General features: G+C 38.9%; 1 protein-coding gene across 1 annotated transcript in view; it reads right to left on the bottom strand.

The window, feature by feature from the left end:
- LOC122799996 overlaps positions 1 to 11,663 on the bottom strand; it is a gene marked incomplete in the record, with an annotated part of 1,384,541 nt that overhangs the window by 411,052 nt on the left and 961,826 nt on the right.

Below are 11,663 nucleotides of genomic sequence, written 5' to 3'. Positions count from 1 at the left end.
GACATGTGAATATGATTTTGTTAACGCAGCTTCTGCTGAGTCATGCTATCGCATACCTACTGTATGTTTTCCACCTTTCAGATTGCATGACAGGAGACTGTAGGAGTGACACTTTTCTCACTTTGCATGGGACAGTCCCTCATTAGGCGTATGTCATGTGACAATACCAGACCTCTCCACCAATCTGGGACACATTTCTTCAGAATCAGGGACAGGTCAAGAATAAATCAGGGACAATCAGGGACACTTACAAAAGTAGTGCTATTAACTTGAAACATTGACAGAATCAGAGCATATAAACTAATACACATTTTCTGATGTAAAAGAAGTTTATAACTCTTACTTATTGTCATTAGTCATTATGTGTAATTCACCACGTTTCCTCCAAAAGTCACTAATTTTAGGAGGGATTAAGAGGGACAGAGTTAAACTTTCAGTCAAACTCAGGGACGTACCTGAAAATCAGGAACAGTTGAGAGGTATGGATAATGCTCTAGCCATTGCAACTGTCCTGATTAGGGGACATTCTCATGTTGTACGTGTCTGTAATTGGTTGCTTGTTACAGGTCTTGCATAAATTCGACATGTAGATATGTTATATGTAGCAGGCTACAACTTTTACTGCTGCTAGACCACGCTTTGATTTGTGCCGATATGTATATTTCTGTACTATGCATGGCTGTAGGTATGTTCTGGCCCCTGGCACGCCTGACATTTACAGAGCAGGTTCCACTTGGCCATTCAGAATGGTGGCAGCCCTCTATAGATCCTATATGTAGAGCTATCACATGTTATGCTAAACACATACCCACAGCCAGTAGTAAACTGATCGACTTACAGTTTGCATAATGCTTAAGGTTATTCTTGTAGCATTATAATTTATAATACTGTTTCCTATTACATGTAGCTGTTTCTGATACAACAAATTAATTTCTGACACCATCTGGCACACACTATATAGCCTCTTTCCCAAACTCACAGGCCATGTGCCATAACTGTCATTTTGCAGGACAACTGCCTAGACGGGAAGCCCCTGGCTTATGGGTGTTGAACCTCATCTATTATGCTATCATCTTACCTATGTGGTCAGCAAATTATGCACTTTCCGCTACTAGCAGAACTCTCACATACCAATGGGTGAATGAACACTGTATCAGAACACGCATAACACCCTGTGGGGCACATTTAGATGATTGGTTCTATTAACCAGACACATTTACAGTCACAGAGCATATGTATTCATTCATGTTTGTCGAGGTAGATGCTGTTTATGACTCATACATGTTGTCATCTGTCATTACCTGTATTCACCACCTGTCCACCTATCACTAGTTCTGGAAGTGCTTAGTTGGACTTTGTTACATTCTGATACATAACTATGGGAGCTCCACACCGGGTACATGGCACTGATTTGGTCTCTATGTATTCCCCAGATGGTTTACAGACTAGCCGGTAGATGTGCTCTTCAGGTTTGGGAGGTGTAGGCGTAAGCTATGCCCACATAGGTTTATTAATGACTTCCACTGGGCAGGCCTACTACATCTCTGCCAACCAGCACCTGCACATTTAAGCCCATTATTGCATACCCATGGTCCACCTACCTGGCACCCCACTACAGCAGTGATGACAAATACTTACTGCGAGTGCAGCTGGGGTATGAGCACACCCCTACACATTGCTGCCACTTCTCCCCATCTCGGGACACATGTCGTGACATTTTGTCAACCCATGTATTATCCACACTTGCACAACCTACTGTTCCGCCGTACACCTACATCCTGCTCTCATTATCAATAAGTCAGCATAAGTTCACACACCACCCTGAATTTTTGGGGTCCCGCAAGGGACACCGTTATCCATGTTTAAAGTGTAGACCTTGAGTTTCCACGCATAACAGCCATTATACACCTGATATCACAGCCATGACACACCTTTACAACTTGCCCTCTCCAGAGCATTGGGGTCCTACACACATTTTGTACCACCTTGTGTATTCACAGGCTCACCATCCATTCATATTTGTACATACGCGCCTTTCCTGGTGTTATGGATTACGAACGATCTGCGGGTTACAAGTGTAGGTGGTCACAACATGTACTACATTCCGTCTGTTTACAATGTTGACGTAGCACTTCAGCGATGTTATGGACACTGGTATAACCCTGCATCTGGTGTGAATAGCGGTGCTCTACTCACACTTGTGCAGCTTTATCTGACATATGTTGCAAGCACTTTATAATTCCTTACTTGCTCTGGATTTCCCCTTCCTTCCACAACCCTGTATGTTTGCTTTCTTTGTCTTTCTCAAGGCTTTATATGTATATATATATATATATATATATATATATATATATGTGTGTGTGTATATATGTATATATAGCTCTCTCTCTCTCTCTCTCTCTATATATATATATATATATATATATATATATATATATATGTATATATATATATAGATATATATATATATATATATATATATATATATGTATGTATGTATATATATATATATATATATATATATATATATATATATATATAATTGCATATTTCTGTTATGTCTGTGGATATTTATCTATACACATATCTATCTATCTATATATATATATAACTATATAAAAGTTACAGCTGTACAAGACAACATACATTTGCTATGCTAAAAACTGTGTACACCAGCGCAGGTGCACTTGCATCTACTTATTCTGAGTTACATATGTTTACTGGCACTTCTTTGGGATTACATGTGCCTTATTCCTTATGAAAGTACCACCTTGATTGATGGAATCCAGTTAGCGGACCCATGTGAACACAGTCACCTTCACATGTATAAATGTTGGCTTTACAGCACAGAGTCATTCATTACACAATTAATATGTGCTATAGTCGTACTTGAACCGGGAATGCCTTTACGTTAGGCAGATGCTCTAACCACTACACTATTGTTGTTCTGGTTCATTATGTATACCCATGGTTCATAGCTACTCTGACATATGCCTCACCACTTCCCTTACATAGCAGATATCCATTCTCCTGCTGGGAAAACCACAGTACTACACTTATGACATTCCCTGTTTCCTACTACTCTGGACTCGTGCTGCATGTCTACTCACTCCAAGGATATTCCAAACTCCTATGCTTATAGTCCTCACGCGATTATGCGCAGCTTGATTGTCAGGGTATGTTCAAGTGTGCTGGTCCGGGTTTAGGCTCATCCGACTGGTAACTAGAACTGCCCTGGCGCTGTTCAAATATCAGATGTAACACATGGACAGAGTTAGTTCAGATTTTTAACATCTCTACCTGTAAGTTTACAGACGCAGGTGTTTGGGGCACCTCCTCGACCACATTATTAGTTCAAGCGCCACATTATTTAGGGTGGGGAGTCGTTCCACTACATAATGCAGGGTGGGGGGGGGGGTTCCCACGTGTTTCCCTTCCCATTTGACTATTTCATTCATTTATAGATGCAATGAATATTATTCTGGACATCAGTTATAAATTCACTACAGGTATGCAACAGTCCTGTCAACAGATGTGACAGTTGGTTGGTGTACTTATGTGTACGGACTTCTGTGATACTCGGGGACTCATTTCTACAGTGACAGGGACAATCATGGACACTTCTACCATATTAGTACTATTAACTTGGAAAGTGTTGACAGATTCGTAATACTACTTTTCTGCAGTTAAATGTGTCTATTACTCTTCATTGTTGTAAGTAGTCATTCTCATTCAACACCTTTCCTCCAAAGGTCACTGGCTTTGTGAGTGGTTAAGAGGCTGGCCAGTTATTGTGCTTAATGTTTGACCATTGGTAGCATTGACATTGTCATATGTACAGGTTGGGATATATTCTGGGGACTAGGGTTGCCACCTTTTCAAATGGCAAAAGTGGGACATTTTCCGAACACATCAGATTTTACAGGCAGACACATACCCACGGTCAGTACACAGGATAGAACTTTACTTTTTTGCCTAAATAATAGCTTATTCTTGTAGTGGTTTAGTTGCTTATTCTGTTTCTTGTAACATTTAAGTATTTTAGATACAGAAATAATTATTTTATGCTACTATTACATAACATATGGGACATAATTATGTCATATAATCTCAGGACATTTGCCATTTTTAATATTTTTGGTCAAGACACAACTGCCCAAAGAGGGACTGTCCCTCGCAAAGTGCAACAGGTAGTAACCCTACTGGGGACACCAGATTGTTTAGGTCAACACATAGCCACAGTCAGTGCAGGTTTAGAACATTCATTAGTTTCCTAGCTGTGAGCCTATACCTTTAGCACTTTAGTTGTTTGACTGTTTCTTGTAAGAATTACGTTTATTCTATCCTGACGTGACCACTTTAGGCAACTGTTACATGCAGTATGGTACATAGTTATTTCCTACAATCACAGGACATTTGGCATTGTATCATTGTTGGTCAGGTCACACCTACCCACACAGTAATTGTCCCTCACACAGTGGATCAAGCGGGTATCCTGTTTTACGCCAGTGCCTTCATCAATTCTTGGTATTCCATGTGCCACTATGCGAATGTGTGCAAAATATTCTCTCGCTTATTCATGTCGGGACACATGCATCACAGGCAGGTGTTTCATCCTGGGTAGTAGGTTCTGCATGACCATCTAGGGCTGGACAGTCTCGTGCACCACTCCTGCAAATTCCGACTTGTGTCCAGATGTCTGCAGGACTGGACATCATGTCTTGATACCCATTCTAATGTTTACACAGGTTACTTATCCTATGAGGGATATCCAAAAATTTAACAAGACCGATAATAACAAGACCGATACCAACCATTCTTCTGGTGTTACGAAAATGTGTTGGGGTTTTTATATGCAAGGGATACATAGTTTTCAATCCTGAAACTGCCTAGGGTGACACTACCTACTACATATGCGTAGTGGTCACTATGTGTAGATGTGGCTGCGCCAAACTAGTAGGCCAAGTATAGCTGGATTTGGTGGATGTTCAGGTATGGGGGCGGGTTGTGTGCTGTGGAGAGGATGCTGGGTAGTCCATTATGCATCCAGGTGTGTTGCATTTGATATGGCCAGTTCCGTCAGGACCAATCTGTGGGTATGTGCCGCAGTGACATTTCTGGACATTTGTATTGCACACATTTTAATATTCATATATGTTTGTGGGGTTGTTTTCTACAGGCACCTTGGCCTGTCTGGTTGTATTGCAGATGTGTATACATGTTTTCGTGTTTCTTTCTGCTACACCCGCTGCTCCGTCATACACCTCCCATTCACCTATTCTGCATACGACACAGTCTCACCTTTGAGGATTATACTATTACCCATCCCCCCCACACACATATTCCTTGACACTCCATCCATCACTGCTTTGCACGTTGATGGCCCATGACACGGTCAAGATAACACATTGCATACCCTTACATATGTCCAGGAACCTGCCAACATGGTTGTGTGGACTCATCAATTCCTGCCTTGTTTAAGCCGACCTTCCGCTTGTATGCTATACCTCACGCGCACGCGGGCTACAGCTTCCATACTTAACTTTCATGACATGGTTGGTATACCTGGGTAATACCCGTTCAACTGTGACACATCCTGACAAGTATGGCTTGGACCGCAGATGTGCAGATTTTGGCCGACTGTTCTAATCATTGATAGGATGCCACCTTTTCCTATGACCAGGATGGGATATATTCCCACGGTTATTATTATCTGATTGTACTGGACAACACATACCCACAGTCAATGCTATGGATAATACTGTTCCTTTCAGCCTACATGTTGCCTTATTGTTGTAGCAGTTTATATGCTCCTTCTGTTTTGTTTATATGCTTATTCTATTTCTTGTCACATATGGTATGTTAAATACAGACATACCTATTGTATGTGACTATTACATGCATTGTGGGATATAATTCAGCTTCCCATACCTGGTCTCTAGATATTTTACATTTTATCATGTGTTTTTGTTATGGACACACATCTGCCCAGCTGTGTACTCTCCTCACAATATGGGTCAGCTGGTGACCCTGACCATTGGGCCAGATCGCATCTACCTGATAACTGCGCGTAACCATATGATGCGTTTCACTTCCGCGGGTATAATCTATCTCTGCACTGCATTGGACTACGGGCACACGGTTTTCGATGTCATTTGTTCAAGGGATAGGGACCCGTTATTCCCTATCGTGCATTTGTGTTTGCCTCTTCATTTTGTGTTCACAGGAACTGTCTTGCATGCTTTAGACATCGTTTCTACCGGTATCCACGGACACTGACAGATGTGATTACTGTTGCTTGCAAATTGTTATATGCAAGCATTTTAGGTTGCACATTGACAGCTGACATTTCCATGCCTCCATGCGGCACTTCGACATGCCCAATGCACTCAGGCTCCTTTCCTATATACGTGGCTGTGGCGGCAGCGCACCTTCATTAATATGCATTTCAAGGCTACCGTTTCCATCTTCACGCCTACCACGGTCCAGTTACCATAGCCTAACGCCGACCTTGCGCCGGCGAGCTTCATGAATTCGAGGAGTCATCAAAAAGTGGAGAAAATATGGGATATCATCAGTACAGTGTTGCAAAGAACTGGACATCCTCTCCAAAATTGATGAAAAGACCAGGGCGAAAACTGGTCAGGGGAGGCTGGCAAGGGCCTGGCAACAGTGAAGGAGCTGGAATTTCTGGCAAATACTCATTGTGTACCATGTGACAACCAATTCCCATATTCTCCTATGTCTGGACTATGTGGTAGGGTTTCAAGGCGGAGCGCACTTTGCTTTGATAAAACTTATCAGGCCAGCTAAAATTTACCTGCAAAACATGTGGGAAAATTTGTTATGGTCTGATGAGACCAAGGTTGAACTTTTGTACAATTCCAAAAGGTACATTTGGCACAAAAACAACTTACTTCGCATCACCAAAACACCATCCTCATGGTGAAGCATAAGCGGTAACGTGTATCATGCTTTGTGGTTGCTTTTCTTCAGCTGGAACTAGGCCTTTAGTTAAAGGTAGATGGAATTATACTGTTCCAAATACCAGTCACTTTTGGCCCAAGACCTTCAAGGTGTCCTGCTAGAAGCTGAAGATGAAGAATTCCACCCTTTCAAAAAGACAATGACCCCAAGCATACATCCAAATAAACAAAAGAATGGCTTCACCAGAAGAAAATTAAAGTTTCGGAATGGCCCAGCCAGAGCCCAGACCTAAATACAATAGAAAATCTGTGGGGTGACCTGAAGAGGGCTGTGAACAAGAGATGCCCTTGCAATCTGACAGATTTGGAGTGCTTTTGCAAGGAAGAGTGGGCAAATATTGCCAAGTCAAGATGTGCCATGCAGATACACTCCTACCCAAGAAGACTGAATTCTGTAATTAAATCAAAAGGTTCTTCAACAAAGTATTAGTTTCAGGGTGTGCACACTCATGCAACCAGCATTTTGTATGTTTTTTTATTTTTTATATTTTTTCCCCTAACAGATTTGTTTGTTTTTCAACTGAATTTTGCAGGTTTTAGGTCTCATTAAAGGTGGGAAATGTTTTGAAATTATTTATTGTAGTCTCATTTTTGTATATCACAAAAAAACTGGCATTTTAGCAGGGGTGTATAAGCTTTTTTTATCCACTGTACATCACTGATAAAGAGAAAAACTTCAGCCTGTCTTCACTTTCAACTGGGAATCCCCATTGCAGGAGTCTTCACTGGGAAAACAGTCCTGGGCAGTGCATCCACTTCACAGGTAAGGCTTCTGCTTGAGCATGGAGAGCCAGCTATATATAACCAAGTTGTTTACCACAAATTATGAGAATCAATACTTTTCCAGTTTGGACTGGATCTTGCTAGAAAATTCTCTGGCATTGGCCACCCTCCCCAGAAGGAACAGCAGATCCGGCCCCTTGCTGTCCCCTTCTAAAGGATTTTAGTTTTTAAATAGGAAAATTAATTTGACTGTCATGTTTTTTGGGCCCCCTCAGTGCTGCAAAGGGGTAAAATGGGGGTTCCCTAGGCGGGCCAGAAAATCAAAACCCCCAATTTACAGAAAAAATTTAAAAAATTGAATGGAGCCCCTTTATAATAATTTCTGGCCAAAAAAACCCTTAGGTGCCGAATGAAGTTTTTAGCTTTGGAAAAGCCATGCAAAGGTCAAATCAAGAAATTTAAAAAGAGGGGTTCTGATAATCAAAAAAGTTCTTAACAAGAAAAAAAACATTTGTGCAATCATGCAAATGAGTTTTTATTTCACAGATTGTTGTAAAACTAATAAAGGTGTCTAAAAAGGGGTTTGATTATTGTACCTAAAAAAAAACCCCAAAATTTAAACGGGTGAACTTTTACACTGTTTCTGATAAAATGGGCTGTCTAACTCAACGAAATTTTTCCATAAAAAAAGTTTTATTTGGGCCCACCCTTTGCGTTTTAATTTTTCAATTTAGCTTTGTAGCTTGAAGACAAAATTAAACAAAGGGGGAACAAAAAAATGGATCAAAATTAAATTGGATGATTGTAAAATCTGGAAATCCACTTTCAAGCACAGTCCCAATTCTTTGGTTTGCAAATTTTCAAAAGGGGAAACAAAAAAAACATGTTAAAAAATACTTGCAAAAATTTCTAGAAAAATTCAAAAAAAACCCCATATCCCCAAGAGTTTAATGGTGGGCCGATTTAATTTTCAAAACCCCAGGGTTCTCCGGGACCCCATCTTCATTGGTTTACATTGTCTAATCGAATAAAAAAATGTTGAACACATTTTTTCCAAAAAAAAGGTAAAAAAAAAAACATAGGTTTTAATAAAAAAGGTTACAATTCGTTTGTCCCCATTTAAAAAATGTGAATAGTTCCACAATTAGTCGGGCCCAGACAAGTCTGTCCTTAAATTTTTTCCCCATTTAAAATCCCAGAGAATTACGTGATTATTTAAAAGGGAAAAAAGGGTTTTTTTTGGGAATTAAATATTGTAAAAAAGAATTAAATGTGAAACCAGTTATCTACATTAAGGAAAAAATTTGGGTATGCGGGTTTATGGTAAAACTAAAAAATACAAGTTTTAACTAGGGGTTTTGAAGGCCCCAACCCATAATTGTGTTTCAAAATTAAAAGTAAATGTATGTATAAAAATTAATTGATGAGTTGAAAACTTTTCCCTTTAAAATGTCCAAATAACCAAACCAAATGGGTATTTTCCCTAAAAAATTCTGGGGGGAGTTTTTTTTGGTTTTCATTGAAAACGTGGGATAGATACCCGGAAAACTTTTTAGGTTACAATACAATCATCTTTGAACCCTGAATGCCTTTCCCTTAATGAGGGGTTCTTTTTCTTAGTTTTTTTTGCACTTTTTGGGGTAAAGGGTATATATTTTTTTTTTGACAAGGAATGGGCATGTAACCTTTTCATTTTTAATTTTCCCCTGCCATAAAAGCTTTGGGGGACCTTACCCCCCAGGTGAGGCAGATTAGCTGTCTTACCCAAACCAGTCCCCACTGATGGTTCCCCCCTCTTGGGTGGAACTGAAGGCCCCCCCCCCCCAAAAGGGGCGGGGAAGCACCTATGAACTGTGGCATTGCCATGCCTAGATGGAGCGGAGACCCCTTATAATTCACAAAATTTTCCCCAAGCCCCCACGCCACCTTAAGCTGTAAAATATTGACGCAATCAAGGGGGAACATGTCATTAAAATCTGGGGGTTATGATCTCAGTTTCCCAAATCCCATTTTTTACCCCCATTTCTCCCCCCCCCCCTTTGGTTTTGTTGAAAAATGCAACCTTCCAAAACCCCCCCCTAAAAAATTAATTTCCTTAAAAACTTCATTAAAAAAATTTGTAAAAGAATACTTCCCAAAATGTTGCATTTCCCCCGGGCATTTTTTCCCCCCTTAACACTATAAAATTAAGTAGATGCCCAAAATTTTTGGGGGGGTTAGGAAGTTCAAATTCCCCAATTAAACGCGGTTCCAAAAAAATTAAGCATTTTTTTTTCCTCCCCCCCGGGGCAAATTCCTGTTTTGTTTGTTTCCCCCCGCTTGAATTTTAAATTTTCCACCCCCTTTTTTTTTTTTTTTTTTAAATTGCAGGGTTTGCAGCGTGGGGGGTTAAGTAAGCGGGAAGCTGGCCACTGGCCCCCAAAAACCCTGAAGACACAATTGCCTAACAGGTTTGCCCGAAAAAAATTAAAGCCAAGCCAAAGAAAGGATGCCACTTGCCAAATGATTTATACCCCTTTTGAAGTAAAAAAATTTGATGTTTTTAAAATTCATGCCATCATTCGCAGGGGGAAAGTTTTTTTAGTTTTTTCAGTGGGGGTGTTTTTGGCCAAATGTTATTTAAGAATTTCCATTGGTTTAAATAAAATTTTATTTTATCGCTGTAAATTTTATTTTTTAAAAAAATTTTAGTTTTTATTAGAATGTTTTTTTTAAAAAGGGGGGGATCCCACTGTGGAATTCATTCGGGGTTTTTGGATTTTTTATGAGTTTCCCTGTTAACTCAAGGGGGTTTTTTAAAAATTTATTTAAAATTAAATTTTAAAATTTTTTAAATTTTAAATAAATTTAATTTTAATTTAAAATATTATTAAATAATAAAAAAACCAACCCCCCAAAAAACCCCCCAAACCCAGTTATAAAAAAAAACCCAACAAACAAAAAACTATTAATTTTTTTTTTTTTTTAAAAAAAAAAATAAAAAAAAAATTTTTTTAAAAAATTTTTACTTGGGTCCCACCTGCTTTACTAAAAACACTGAAAAGCATGTAAATGAGGGTAAGGGGGCCCCAAAAAAAAACCCTTTTAAATTTTACTCACCCCCCTAATGCAGATTGTTGAAAAAATCCAAATTGCAACCCAAAACCCAAGCACTGAAAACAGGGAAAACAAGTTGAAACCCATTACTGAATTGAATAATGCAACAAAATAAGTCTCAAAATGTACAAGGGGAAGCAAAACACCAAGGGCATTTTAAAACCCAAAAAACAACCAAACACCCCACACACCCCAAAAACCCCAAAAAAAAAATTTTTGGTTGGTTTTGGTTTTTGGGTTTTGGGAAAAAAAAACTTTCATTTAATAGAAAGAAATAATAAAAGGGGGTGCTATATAAAGGTTTTCCAAATTTGATTTTAAAATCCCGTTTTTGTTTCTTTCTACAAAGACAATTATTATCAAACTATTAAAGACAACAAAGGACATGCAGAACCCCAAAATTTAACTGAAAGAATTTTTTATTTTTTTAGTTGTATTCCACATACATTAGGGTTTGAAACTAATTGATTGAATTAAAAAAACAGGAAAGTAATTGAAAACATCTTTGGGCAGTCCAGGAAGGGTTCTAGAAACAAAAAAAAAAATTATTTAAATAAGCCCAATGCCTTTTAATTACAGTGTGTTAGCAGCCCAAAACCCTTGATAATAGGGGAAAAAAATTAATTTGTGAATGAAAATTATTGTTAAAAATTGTTAAAAAAATTTTTTCTTCTCAAAAAACAAACTGTCAATAAACCCTTACCCCCCCTTTTCCCCAAAATGTTAAAAATGTCCCATTTTAATTGTTTAACTGTTCCCTACTGAAAATCCTGGTTAAAAAAATTTTTTTCCCTAAAAAATTTCACAAGGGCATCCTTTTTTCAACCTGATTCTTTTTCAAATCAATTTTTGTCCAGT

Source organism: Protopterus annectens, chromosome 4.part0 (genome assembly GCF_019279795.1).
Source record: "Protopterus annectens isolate FY-2018-M chromosome 4.part0, PAN1.0, whole genome shotgun sequence".
In the NCBI taxonomy this organism is placed as follows: Eukaryota; Metazoa; Chordata; order Ceratodontiformes; family Protopteridae; genus Protopterus; species Protopterus annectens.
This window is presented reverse-complemented; position numbering and strand designations above follow the sequence as displayed.